At 40.4% G+C, this 14265-nt stretch overlaps 1 protein-coding gene across 1 annotated transcript in view; it reads left to right on the top strand.

The window, feature by feature from the left end:
* Positions 1-14265, top strand: part of fbxw7 (F-box and WD repeat domain containing 7) — a 107482-nt gene that overhangs the window by 4758 nt on the left and 88459 nt on the right. The window contains exons 2-3 of the mRNA XM_080030212.1: positions 4118-4271; positions 10795-10875. The gene's annotated coding sequence lies outside the window, so the exon portion shown is untranslated. The remainder of the gene's footprint in view (positions 1-4117; positions 4272-10794; positions 10876-14265) is intronic.

The following is a 14265-nucleotide window of genomic DNA, read 5'->3' as shown; positions in this document are numbered from 1 at the left end:
CATTTCCAGGAAATCTCATGAACTCAGTGCGTTTTTTTTTTAGAAGAAAGTCATCAAGTAGGACTTTGGGACGACAGCAGATAGTAACATCAAGGAAGGCAGAAATAAAAGGTTAGGCTGCGAGTTAGGGTAAATGTTTATTTTGGATCTTACTTATGTCCTCTTGACAGTAACACAGATATCTCCCTTTGCTGAACAGTGAATTCAGGTATTGGATGCTTAATAATCAATCATTGTAATATTGAGTTAACACTGACAGGTGTATAGGCGCACAGCAACAACTTCTCCCATCTATAAAAATGACTGATCAGCTAATGTACTGATGGCTTACATTAAGGTAAAAATCAGTTTTCTGTTGGAGCTATGAGGAAAAGTACAGAAAAGGCTGAGCTGGATGATGGAAAGTAATACGGCGGGTGGTGGTTTCAGATATTAATCGGAAAATGTTCTGCATTATGGAACCTGTGTCAACATATTAATTTGAAGTGATGTTTTATGGAGATTTTTGGCATTTAACAGTTTTTAATTTAGACCAATTTTAATTTGAGACCTCTTTCTGACTTTAGACATTAATTTCCGTGTGGTGATTCACCCGAAACTTCTCATTAACTCACCTGTCATGCCCTGCTGTTGTCCTGCACTCTCATTTTGTGTGCGCTCTTCTCTCGCTCAAGATTTTTTTTCTCCGTTACTTTAAATTAGTTTGTTTTTATTGCAAGCCTTCATCGTCCAATTAATCCATTTTTATTATGCTATCATCAATCATATACGATGATATTTCTTTGGTCTTTACTCCCTGTTTTAACATGCCTTTGTAATCTAGACAACAAGCAACTACAGTAGCAAAGTGTGGGTGTGTTGTGCAGTTGTGAATGGCCCTCTGCTCTGTATCAGTGAGGCACAAGGAGCCCTTTAATAATTCAGTGCTGTGCCATGTAGCTCTGAGTTGGTTAATGAACATGGGGAGGAATCTCCCAGGCATATTGCTTTGATGTGGGCTACAGTGTAAACGCTGTGTGGCAGTGCAGAGACAAGAGGAAGTCAATGGTGGATATATTATGGTTCAAAATTCTGCTGTGGTGGCAGAGAATCCTGTCGGCTCTCGAAGATGACTTAAAATAAGGATAGGAGAACGGAGGGGGGTCTCCCTTCATTCTGCCCTAGGACAATCCTTTCCTTTATTTTTCTGTGCTGTGCTGCTGAACAAGCACGTTTTTAATAGTTCCACTGTCCTTTCACTCATCACCAGGAACACGTAATGTTCTCACAATGAGCCGACCTCGCCTAATCAGCCAGGCGTTTTCTCCCCTGGTAGATGACATCTGCTGACTGAGGTCATTCACACAACTGCAAAGCTTAGCAAATTGTCACTGAATAATGTTTAAGTTTTGAATCGACAACGTCCTTTCTCTGATGCATTATTTAATTTATCTGAAACCCCGGCATTGTAAAGACTGAGTAACTACTACTTGGTAGATAACCATATGGGCCATTTTTTCTTTTTTTCTTTTTTTTTAAGATATTTTTTTGGCATTTTTATGCTTTACTGACAGTGTAGAGACAGAGTTGAAATGGGGCAGAGAGGGGAGTGACATGCAGAGAACGACCGCGGGCTGGAATCGAACCCGCTGCTGGCCGAGGCCCATTGGGGGGGACGCCCTACCAACTGTGCTCATATGGGCCATTTTGAAAAAGTGAGTGAGTAGTACCCACTTAAACATAGCGGTTGTGTATGAAACAACCTGACTGTGCGCTGGCATGTTATCCGATTAATCAATGGTATAATCAGTAGAATATTCGAGTGCTAAAATAATCGATAACTGCCGCCCCAGACTGTTGGATAAAGTGTTTTTTATCGTGTCACAATGTCCATGTGAAGTGAAGGGCGATGCTACTAGTAGCTTCTCAGCACACAGAGCCACCTGCAGCCTCTGTGTGATTTCCTATCAGAGAATGCATTAAGGCTCCCGGGCTTTCAGCTCAGACCTTTTCCATCTTGCCTTAACACAATTGCATCTCTCCTCTGCCACCCACAACTCATTCCCTCTCCTGTGCCCACCAGTCCTTCTGTGAGGCTGCAGCAGAGGTGCAGGATGAAAACCATTTGAAAGGAGGGAGGCCTCTCCCCCCCCCTGAAGAGGTCCTGTTGTTGGCATGGAAACGGCTGTCTTTGTGAATGGAGGCTTCTCTTACACCGGTCAGAGGTTGCCCACTGTGTTGTGGTCCAAGTACGGGCTTGTCAGACCTTTTACAAGCAAACCTGTTACAGGTTCAGAAAACCTGGGCTTAAATTGATTTTAATGTATGTTTTTGGTAATGCCCTTTGTTGTTCTATACTGGTTCTTTACGGTTCGTAGTTAATGTGTGTTACTGCTGGTCTGACGTTTAGTTTCCACTTGATGTGAACACTAGGGTGCTTTCATTCTTCTGTTCAAAGGGGCAATGTGGACCTAAGGTTCAAGAACCAGACACTTGGTTTCAGAGATTCTTCTGTACGAGTGCAGTGATTAATGGATGCACAAGTTTACATTATGGTAGATTTCTCTGTAACAATCTACTGTCTGAATATGTTTGTTGACCAGATTGGGATTACATCTGCTTCATAATGTAGGTCAAAAACAATTAAACTTTGCTTCTACAATCATTTGATTATCCAGATATTGTAGCTGCCCTATAAAGTCAACTATTTAATGAATACAAATGAGCAATAAACTGGCATTTCATCAGCTCAAAAGGGGGTCAGGAGGAAAGGCCAAATTATTGTTGTTTTTTTATGTGCAATCAGGCAGGTTATTGTTCAATGATTAGATGCCTTAGGGGAACCAGCAAGTCTCTTTACTCTGTGGACAAAGCACAGCCAACTACTGACATAATTATTCATTTCCAAATCCAGTTTGTTCAAAAACAAATAAATCGGCACCCTGTTCCTGTTCTTGTCTTTAACACACAGGTGTCTATATTCAGCACACCCTTCACTGTCTCTTCCTCATTCTCTCAAAACAGAAATGGTTAGTAAAGGTGTTATGGTGCTTTTAGGGAAGATGCTTTCTCCCATAAATGTGCACTTCTCTATGCTTGGATTATGCCCAGACAATATCTGATTCAAACAAACCAAAACCAACCTAATACTTTGTGACAACCAGAACACCGTAAAAACAGAGGAATTAGTCTGATTTGAGGCATCAATGCTCATTCATTTCAATAATATTAACTCGTATCTTTTTCACAGTACAGTTTCCCAGCATAGAAACTGCCTGGAGATCGCTCAGTTTGAAGTTATGTAGATCTCTCCTGGCCCACATCCTCTTTTTCTACAAGATGAATTATTCACTGTTTATCAAAATTAAAGTAGGTTGGATCACACTTACTGTAGCTCAAAAATGCGTCTTGTGTGAATTGATCCTAACTAGACAGAATTAGAAGACAAAAATGCACCAAAAATGCAGTTTTGATACCAGATTCTTCTATTTATTTCAAGTTGATTTGGTTGTAATGTATTTCACCCTGTTCCACTTTTGGATCAAAGTTCACTAATAGATTATCTTGGCGCACTAAATAATAAGAGGGACCATAGGAATGTGTTGCATTGTCATGCTAGGATATCCTCCCTCGGACCTGAGTGACTTTCCGGCGGAGTCGCAGGCAGCTGGGAGCTCAGTTAAAGTGCTTTAAGACTATCAGAGGGGATAATCCTGGAAGGGAGAGTTCAGTGAACAGAAGGAGCAGCCAAACCGTCTGTCTCTCCGTTTACTTTCCTCACATTCTCCAGCTGATAATGTCCCTTGTAGAACACGTCACGAATGCAGTCAGTCGTTCTCCCAACACATGGCCACCATATGCCTCCTTCATTGCTCCCTATAAGGAGAGATAGCCTCCCTAAACAACATAAAAAATACAAGTGGAAAAAATGACGTGTTTGTGTAATCTTCTTTTTTTTTTTAAAGATTTTGCTCTACTCCAAAGAAACTGGTTATAAATGATCTCTGATGTGCATTTTTTGACACAATTGAAAATGAATAAGGCGTGACTTTGGTTTACGTCTGCTGTTGCTGCATCTTCGTCTAACTCAGTTGTTTTCTCACCTATGTCACTTTCTCTTTTTTTCTCTCCTCTCCAGCCTCCCACCTTCCCCCTGCACTGCCCCTGGCTCAGTGGGTAGCTCAGCATCACTTCAAAGGGAAGGTCTGTGGAGCTGCAGATAACACGCTGTACCCCCTAGCATCGCCAGGCTTCTCCAGAGCCCCCATCACACGCAGTCCATCCTCTGACAGGTTGGCCCCCTTCTGTGTCTTGTAGGAAACAGTTGATGCTACTCTTTGTTTCTTCTGCTAATGTTTCCATGTTTTTTCCCCCCCTCTTGCACCGCTCTCCCATTGTTTTGGTGAGCCCCAGGCTTTAATGTACACTGGAAATACATTGTCACAGCAGCACGGCATTTATATGTTCATGGAACAAGATGAAAGGGATGAGTAACTCCTTGGTATTTTGCCAGTAGGAGTGTTGTGGGCTAACGCATAGTGGGAGTTTTTGTATTCATCCTGCGAAAATGACATGCATACATGTTAAAATGTACATTCTGAACTCTCTTTTTTTTTAAATCAAAATCTTTTTATTTGGTTTTGTGATATTGCAGAATGCCAGGTTGTTATTTTGTTACATATAGTTGAAATGAAAAGAATAAATGAAAAACAACTTATGACACTTTACATTCTGAACTCTCTTAATAATTGATACCATATTACACGTGGGGTCAGTGATTCTGGCGAAATTTTGGTGACCAAATAAATTGTATTCAGTTTTGAATCGAATCGTATTTGCAGCTGTATAAACACGAAATAAATGTAATAATGAGTGTGAAGCTTTTCTTTAACTATTGAAAAATTAAACTTGCTTAAAAATGATGTTTCAACAATCAACATCCATTCTGTGATATAAATAGTTGTCTTATAAACTTCTTTTGGACGATGGATACCAGCCGCTCTCCTTTGAGTACAAGGATTTAGCTATAATGCTCAAAGTGGAGGAATCTGTTGGATTATCAGTGTTTCCATGGTAGCAACACTTTGCTGCTCAGGTTCCATGTGATTTCCACTGGGATGAAACACCTCTCACTCGGCTCTCTAACAACGTTTTGTCCACCTGTGGCACAGATCGTCTATAATGGGAAAAAAATACTCTTTTAATGCAAGCTTAAAAGCTAACCCTTTCTTCCACGTAACCAGGAGCCAGACTTATCTTTCAGAGTGTATCCTAAATCTTTTATATAGAAGTATATAAGTATGTCATTCGTGTATACAGAATAAGAATTGTAATACGGTGGATGTAAAGTTCAGTGCAGCCTCCAATAATGAGCTCCACTAAACTGTTGGGAGTAGTTGTTGACATAACAGGAAAAGATTATATCAGAAGTCCACACGCTGAACAAAAGCCTGCTCTCCTTTGAAGACATTCAAGTTATGTGCATACGTCATTGTTGTTTTCATTCTCCGGCAGTGGACTGGACACATGTTGGTGTATGTCCCTCCCAGTTCCATGCAAATCCTAAAATAAAAAAACTGGAATAATATAACTTTTAAACCTGCCATTTATCTTTATCTAGGTGATAGTGTTAGCGATAATGATGGTGTCAACAATACGGACGGGGGAACTATTTATCAGCAATGATTGTTGTTATCTTTACAGAGCCAGTAAAACTGTCCAGAATTCCAACTGAGCTCGCCTTTCACACTTGTAATGGAAACTTTAAAGGATGGGTGCAATGTCTGCAAAAGCTTAAAGGGATTTTTTTTTGGGTTGAAATTCTATAAACCGGTGCCATCAACAGCCTGACACACAAACAAGCATCATGATCATACTCTGTCATTATGCCCGCCTCCTCTCATTAGTTTCTGTTCTGCTTCGCGACTCCTGTGCTGCACGACTGCATTGTGAGCTTGTTTTTTACCCAAGGGGAGGATTTCTTACAGCTGCAAATTGTGTCATGATTGCGATGGTCAGGTCTCGGGTCGCTCGGTGTAAAAAAGCTCCTGGATTTGGGAGGAAGAAGCTGTTGAGAAGGTGGAGTTGTGGAGGAAATGAGGTTGCATTCCACGAGTAATTTATGAAGTGTCTTTCATTCTCTCTCTCTCTCCATACTGCTGGCTAGTTTGCAGCTGCTCCAAACAGTTCCCCGACTTTTTACTAGATCTGGACCCATCTCGACATAATGCACTGTGAGGAAGTCATTAGTTTAGTGGCCACAGGAGCATAGTTGATATACTGTGTGGTTAAGCTTAGGGAATCGTTGCTGATTTTAACAGACTCATCTGTGGCTATTGAGTTTTCTTCTTTTTTTCAAAACCCCATCCGTATTTGCTTTAACCAATCCATCATCATTGTGCAACTTTTATTAAGAAGCTTGCGTGTTGTGTTTTGGCATCCCCCATTTTCCTCTTGTGGTTTACATTCATCAAGGAAAATGATCCTGAATGGAGCTCTCACATGGACCACAGAGCTGGGAACTTTAACTAAATGCTCACACACACTACTGCATGAGTCACATCTTAAGCACGGGTTCCAAAGTGACTAGACGAGGCCTGTTTTATTATTAATGTGTTAAAGACTCCAGCACTGCACTGCTGTGTGAAAACATGTCAACCAGACTCGGCTCGAAAGTCCACACCTGCAACAGGAATTGTAAGACATTCTTGTCCGTTGTCATTGTTGTCTGACTATGGTGGAATAACGTTTACAGTAACAGTCTAGTCTAAAATCCTTTTTCCTTGATTGAAGATAGCAGTGTAAACTGTGGCATCCATTGTGCGACCTATGATGATGAGCCTCTCCAAATGAGTTAACGTTCAGCTATTAGTTATGCGTTCCAGAAATAATATCAACGGTTTGTTCATCCTATCGAAAAGATCTTCTTTGACATTTTCATGGTCAAAACAATTCATGCTGCTTAACTGCAGGCCCCTTTTTCCCCGAAGTACTGTTGGAAAAGTATCAATCCCTTTTTTTCGTTCCAAATTTGTAATGTTTTAATCAAATGTCAAGCCAATTTCCAGAAGAAGGGACCAACTATTCTGAAGAGGGCCCTAATGCATTGATGTCAACAACACTACTGTGCCTGTGTTCTTTTAAGGATTTGTTTTGAAGCCAGATATTTTTGTTATGTAACTGTTGGTATTTATTAGCTACTATCTTATGTAATAAAAACATTATTTATTTTGGTTATGAAAATGAAATGGAAATTGTTTCAAGTAGGTTTAATATATAGTTTCAGCTGACTGAAAGTGACATATCTGCATTGACATCCTAAATGAACTCACACATAAGTACATGTACAAGCTGAGATGCTTATTCTGGATGAGAGCAATGCTTTTGTTCACTGAGTACTGTTGCATAACCTAGTGCTTCTCTCATATTTTCACCAGAGTTACTCAAACCTAACCGAAGCCAGGAAACACGGCAGTTGCATTCCTTCATGCCGACTCATTGTATTTGGCACAACCAGATACAGCTGACCCAGACTGAAGTTGGATGCAGCCATAACCCCTGTGCAGGATTCAATTAAAGACCTCTGAGAAACGTTAAAAACTGTTCCTAGAAAGCTCTTGGTTGGCTTGTATGGCTTTTTATTTACTGGCTTATATTGTGTCCAAACACAGCAGTTGGCTAACATGCAGTGGCGAGAAGGGAACACACTGATCCTTGTTTCTATATTAAGGAGACGTTTTTTTGGCTCCAAAGTCTATAGCACCAATTATCACACATAAGTGTATAGATAGAACTCTCGTCTTGATCCGATATTGTATATTTCATTTTCCTATTCATCTAGGAAGCAGTTTGAACATGATTTTGGCATTTTTCCGTTATCAGATAAGTGTCAGAAGGTGCAGCAGCTACGCCTCTGTGACGCCCCGGAAGCAGATTTTGAACTGTACTGTTTGAAACTGAAAGCCAGAAGGGTGCAGTTATGTTTAGTATGTCGTGCCTTGTTTCTTTTTCAGTGTTATGATACCTATGAGCTTGATGTGTGCTGTACGTGAACTAATGTTGCATTAATAACTTGATGTTTTCTTTATGAGCCCAATACTAATGATCGGTTTCTGTATCCGCTAAATTAAATCAAGTGAAAACCTATATTCTTCTCTATTCAACTTAACTGTGTTTATTTAACTCTGGCCTGCGAGTTCTGCCAAGTCAAACCTTCAGTTATACCACATCATTCATTTAAGCCTATCCACTTATATTAAGATTAATCTGTCCACTATAGTTTTCAATCAGGACTGTCAGTGTTTGGATCCAAGTAGCTTGGGAAACAGAATTTTGGCCAAATTTCTCAAATACATATTTTATCATCATTTCAGTCCTCAGATCAGACTTTACTGATTGTGTGAGAACCATCATGTCATTGGAAGCCTGTAACCTCTCGCCACATCTGGAAACATCCACTAGTTGCTTCATGCATGCAACATCTTTATTACACAATAGACAACGTGTCTTTTATCCGCTACTTCAATTTTGCACTTGATTGAGAAATAAATCCTATAAAGCAATCCTGAATTGTGAGGACTTCAGCCTGTCGACCGATCTCTTTCTCTCTCACGGTTATCAAATGTCAAACAGCTGGATCGCCTGCCTGTCTGGGCATCTGCTCATTTCCCAGAACTCGGTTGTCCATATCCAGTTTTGTTTACTTCAACTCAGAAATCCTATTCTCTCTGCAGAAGCCATGCGGCTCCTTTCGCACTGCTGGGGGAGTCTAGCGGTGCTAATTATGTTTGTAGGCAGCTGCTGAAACCCAACAGCTCAATTTCTCATATTAGAACACCTTGATCTGTGTTCTGACCTGTTGTTGAGCAAATTACACCCTTGGGTACAGGAATAAGCTCTCGGCTATTGGACAGTTTTCTTTTTACAGCGTTGATCTCAACAAATGAACATATGGATTGTGTTAGAAGAATCACAGGGTCTCTGCCTTCGCTCATTCAAGGTCAGAAACAGGATCAGATTCACAGGTGTTTTATCGAACTGAAAGCTACTGAAATAACATTTAAAGGTGCAGTGTGTAGAATGTATTTGCATTTTTGAGAATATACTTTTTAGAAATGGAATATCATATTCATAGGTAAGTTTTAATTAGTCTGTACCATAATCGCTTTAAAAAAATGTAATTACCTTAGAATGAGCCCTTTATATCTACATATGCCATGTTTCTACAGTAGAACATAATGGACAAACTTAACTTATACTTCACCTCAGCACTTGATTTTGTGGAAAGACTTGAGGCAGTGGTGGATGATGCCATCTTTAGTAACTACGTAGCTTCTGGTCCTCGAAGGCCAAGTAGCTTCTGTGAATTCTCAGAATGGGAGGGATAGACTACAGAGCGATGCAATTTAGACCATTCACCATTAGATGATGCTAAGAAAAATACTTGATATTGCACACTGTACCTTTTTTAAAAGTATATATATATTATATATATATACACTCAACAAAAATATAAACGCAAAACTTTTGTTTTTGCTCCCATTTTTCATGAGATGGACTTAAAGATCTAAAATTCATTCCAGATACACAATTGTACCATTTCTCTCAAACATTGTTCACAAATCTGTCTAAATGTGTGATAGTGAGCACTTCTGCTTTGCTGAGATAATCCATCCCACCTCACAGGTGTGCCACATCAAGATGCTGATCTGACATGATTAGTGCACAGGTGGGCCTTAGACTGTCCACAATAAAAGGCCACTCTGAAATGTGCAGTTTTGTCTCACAGCAAAATGCCACAGATGCCACAAGCATTGAGGGAGCGTGCAATTGGCATGCTGACAGCAGGAATGTCAACCAGATCTGTTGCTCATGCATTGAATGTTAATTTCTCCACCATAAGCCGTCTCCAGCAACTTCGCACAGCCATTGAAGAGGAGTGGATCAACATTCCACAGGCCACAATTGACAATCTGATAAACTATGCGAAGATGTGTTGCACTGCATGAGGCAAATGGTGGTCACACCAGATACTGACTGGTTCTGAGTCCCCAGACCCCCAATAAAGCAAAAAAATGCACATTTCAGAGTGGCCTTTTATTGTGGACAGTCTAAGGCACACCTGTGCACTAATCATGATGTCAGATCAGCATCTTGATGTGGCACACCTGTGAGGTGGGATGGATTATCTCAGCAAAGCAGAAGTGCTCACTATCACACATTTAGACAGATTTGTGAACAATGTTTGAGAGAAATGGTACAATTGTGTATCTGGAATGAATTTTAGATCTTTAAGTCCATCTCATGCAAAATGGGAGCAAAAACAAAAGTGTTGCGTTTATATTTTTGTTGAGTGTATATTACTTTTTTCAGTCGGTTCTTATTTGGTCCAAATTGTAATTCCATAAGGGAGAATGAAAGAAGATTTTTTTCAAAAATGAACCCCCGTGTTAATGCTGTATCGCATGCTGGCTTGTCAGTAGCTTTCCCTCTCCCATCAGACGAGACGGAGGAAGAACTGACGCGTTTGTGGCTGTGTGACTCACTGTTACAGGCTGATGCAGGTGTTGCATGTTGTACCAGGTTGTTACATTTTTTTCTGATGTTGTGTTGTTTTTTTCTCTCTCGAAGAACTTGTGTGTACCGTCTGGTGTCTCAGAGAATACACTGTGAAATCCCAGCATCCTTATCTCATTACTCTGGCCCTCCTGCTTTCTCCTCTCCTGTTCCAGACGCCCCCGTGGCCTGTTAACTCTTTGATGACCTCCGAGATTGCTTTTACTTAACTTACTTTTTTCTCTCTCTCTTTGTCCACAGAAATAATCAGCCCTTAGAGTAGGATCTGCAGTGGAGAAGACCAATTGTGGCCCGAACAAAGACAGACAGACAGAGAGAACTGTAAGTAAACACTGCTACCGTGTGAACTTCGTGTGTATTTAACTTGTGCTCCAGTGACGTTCTTATCGCATAGGTTTACACACACACGCGCGCACACACACACACACATACTCTGAGATTTATGGTTGTTTTGAATGGCTGGGAGTGGAGATTGCTCCTTGGTGTATGATAATGTATCGGAAGCTTTGTTTGGATGTGGGGATGAAATTGTACAGCTGATGGCTGGAAATGTCTAACAGCTATTTATTAGGCTCCTTGCACTCGTTTAATAATTGTTTCTTTCTGTCCAATAATAGTGTTTTGTTCTCAAGTTAAAACTGCAGGAAACAACAATGGTTTAAAACCTCCATTGAAGAGGCAATCATTATCAGGCTCAAGTTTATGTTGTGTTAATGTTGGTTGTTACCTGCATCAACTGCTGATTGGTTGTGAGCTTGAACCCAGTCGTTTCTTAGCAACACAGGTTCCTACTGTATTTAAGGGTCTGTTATGAAGTAAGTTAATTACCTTGCCAACATGGTGGTATTTTTAATACCATAAAAAAGTTCTCAACCTATATGCATCACATGTTTTTTTTTTTATTTTTATTTTTTTACTTTTATTTTAGTGGTTTTTCAGTTTTTTACATACGAACAAAAAAAAACTGAATAAGTAAACACATACAATACATACACAACCCCCACCCCCAGCCCCCTCCCTCACATAAACAGACAAGAAATACAAAAGAAAAAAGTGAGATAAATAACTAAGACAAAATGATTAAGAAAATAAGCTATAAATACAAAAAAAACTAAACAAAGCTAAAACAAAAACAAAACTGGGGCAAACCTCACACATTTTGGTTCCCTATGTGCTGCAGCACTGGGCCCCATACAGCGGGGAATTTATGGGGGTGGCCTGACAGCTCGTATATGCATCACATGTTTTCATAAGACTGAAGAATCTAGCAGGAGCACAGTTTTAATTGATCATCTATTTAGTTGCTTATTAATTGTTAGTCACATGAATAATGTTTCAGCTCTACTTGCAGCGTCTATATAACCCTGATATCTCTTGATCTGTGACTGTGCGTAGCGGCTACATTAGCTCCCTTTTTGTAAGGAAGTGTAACCAGTGTGTTAGCTAATGGGAGTGGGGGAAACAAACTTCCACAGAGATCAAGGAGGACAAGGAAGTGATTGCTCCAGTGATGTGCGGAAGGCCCCACCCTGTGTTTCAATGTCAGCGGCTCGGGCAGGATGCAGAGCTTTCACACTTGCACACGAGACAAAGTGGAAGTTGTTGGGAGTTGTTGTGAAGAAACAGGAGGTGAATTCACTCTGAGGCATCCTATTGGTGTGTTTTGGTGTGTGTGTCCTTTTGTGGAAGTGTGTGTGTGTGTGTGTGTGTGTGTTGAAGGAGGGAGCTGAAAAGCCATGTGAATAGCTGCAGTATAAAGAATGAAAAGCTGTTTTTGTTTTCTTTATTCGGTGTGTCCAGACATTGATGAACAGGTTTAAATATATGGAAATCTTGTGTTGTACATTGCCAATGTTCTGGCACAGTAACCTACAATATGGTCAGGCTGCGTGTGTACTTATGCATGTGAAATTGTCGCCAAAGGGGGCGCCCTTAGCTCAGTTGGTAGGGCGTCCCCCCCATGGGCCTCGGCCAGCAGCAGACCCGGGTTCGATTCCAGCCCACGGTCGTTCTCTGCATGTCACTCCCTTCTCTGCCCCATTTCAACTCTGTCTCTACACTATCAATAAAGCATAAAAAATGCCAAAAAAACATCTTAAAAATTGTCGCCAATGACTGGAGCCAAAAGCATGATATAATTAATGTGTTTATGGTGAAGTCAGTGCTTGTAGGAGTAAGGGGTTGGGGGTGTTCTTCCTTAAAGCCACAGAGTGCGGTGAAATACCTGAATTATTCATTCCCGGCACGCGCCTGTGAATTAAAGGTAAAGTGATAGCACATAGTGGTGCATGGCTTGGCTTGCTGCTGCATTTTTAAAGTGTGGACTGGCACTCAAATGTCAAAATGTTAATATAGTCTTCCCCCTAAAACTGTTACCCCGGTCCCAGCCAACCGGATGAAAGACATTTGATACGAAGTTTGAATAATTCAGCGATTGGGATAGAATTTTCTTCCAAGTGCAACTTCCTCATTCGTATCCCAGTGCTATCTGCTCGTGCTCAAGACTTGAACGCTATCAATGATGGATTAATCTGTCCTGTTGTTAATATTTCATCTTGCAACCTAGTCATTTTTGCTCATTCATTGATCTGTGCGTACTTCTGCTTGTTACATTCACTGGAAGAGGTTTTTCATCTCCTTTCAAACATTAAGAAAAAGAAGAAAAGTGATATTCCCTGAAAAAGCTGTCTGTGTATCGCAGAAACCCTGTAGTAAGAAGCGGGTTGCTGTCATTTTTTTCTTTTCCCTTTTTTAACATCTGAATCTGATGCTGTTGCCTATTGAGTGTTTGAAGAGACTGTGATTTAGCCATCCTCGGTGTTATTCCCTAATCAGTCCCACAGCTCATTCCCTGTAAATAATTCAGAACAGCTTTTTGCCTGCTCCACAGAAGAGCACACACACCATTGATAATGGAACATAGCTGCTGATGCAGAAGTACAGGAAGTTTAAACAACTTTTACCACATCCTATCATTTTAAATTGAACATTTGACTAGGGATTAATTTGAATGACATTTTGTCTTTGGGGAAATGAGTTGCCGTGCCATATATAGTTTGTTTTTACGAAATTGTCAAATTGTATACACTAAAGAAGAACAGCTATTCTCGATGTGAGCCAGATAGATCAGTGTTTTAAAATGAAGGCATGATTTACTGACAGGTCAGTCGTCAGCCTTACTTACTCCAGGTTCTGTAAATGTGGTTAACCAGTGGTCATATGTGGCTCAGTGGACTTATAGCGCATTTTTTTAAAGACTTTCCTCTATGAAATGATGGGTACAGAATATGCATAGACGTAACAGCCATCAAGCCTGAAGCTTTAATATTTTTTATGATCTCTCACTGTGTATTGACAATTTTCAGTTTTTCATCCCTCAGCCTTGAGGCCACTCTGTGTTGTATTGTTAAATTCTAAGTGTGAAGACAGGAAAAAGATCTGTGTCATCCTTTCAATTTTATAGTTAACAGCTAACACCCTCTCAGCCATTCATGTAGTGAATAGACAAGTTTGCCCCTGTGTTGGAGACAGGAAGTCGTGACCTTACTAGCTCTCTTTTTGCTTTGCATAGGCCTTGTGGTAACCGGAGATGATTTGTTAGGACAGTCAAGCCTATTCTTTCTGTGTCATTTTTGATTGTGTTATTTTGTGTTTGTCCGTCGGTATTAGAACAATATTTGAGTTTGCTAAGAGTGAAAGATACCACCTAAT

Source organism: Ammodytes marinus (genome assembly GCF_949987685.1).
Source record: "Ammodytes marinus genome assembly, chromosome: 6".
In the NCBI taxonomy this organism is placed as follows: domain Eukaryota; kingdom Metazoa; phylum Chordata; class Actinopteri; order Uranoscopiformes; family Ammodytidae; genus Ammodytes; species Ammodytes marinus.
This window is presented reverse-complemented; position numbering and strand designations above follow the sequence as displayed.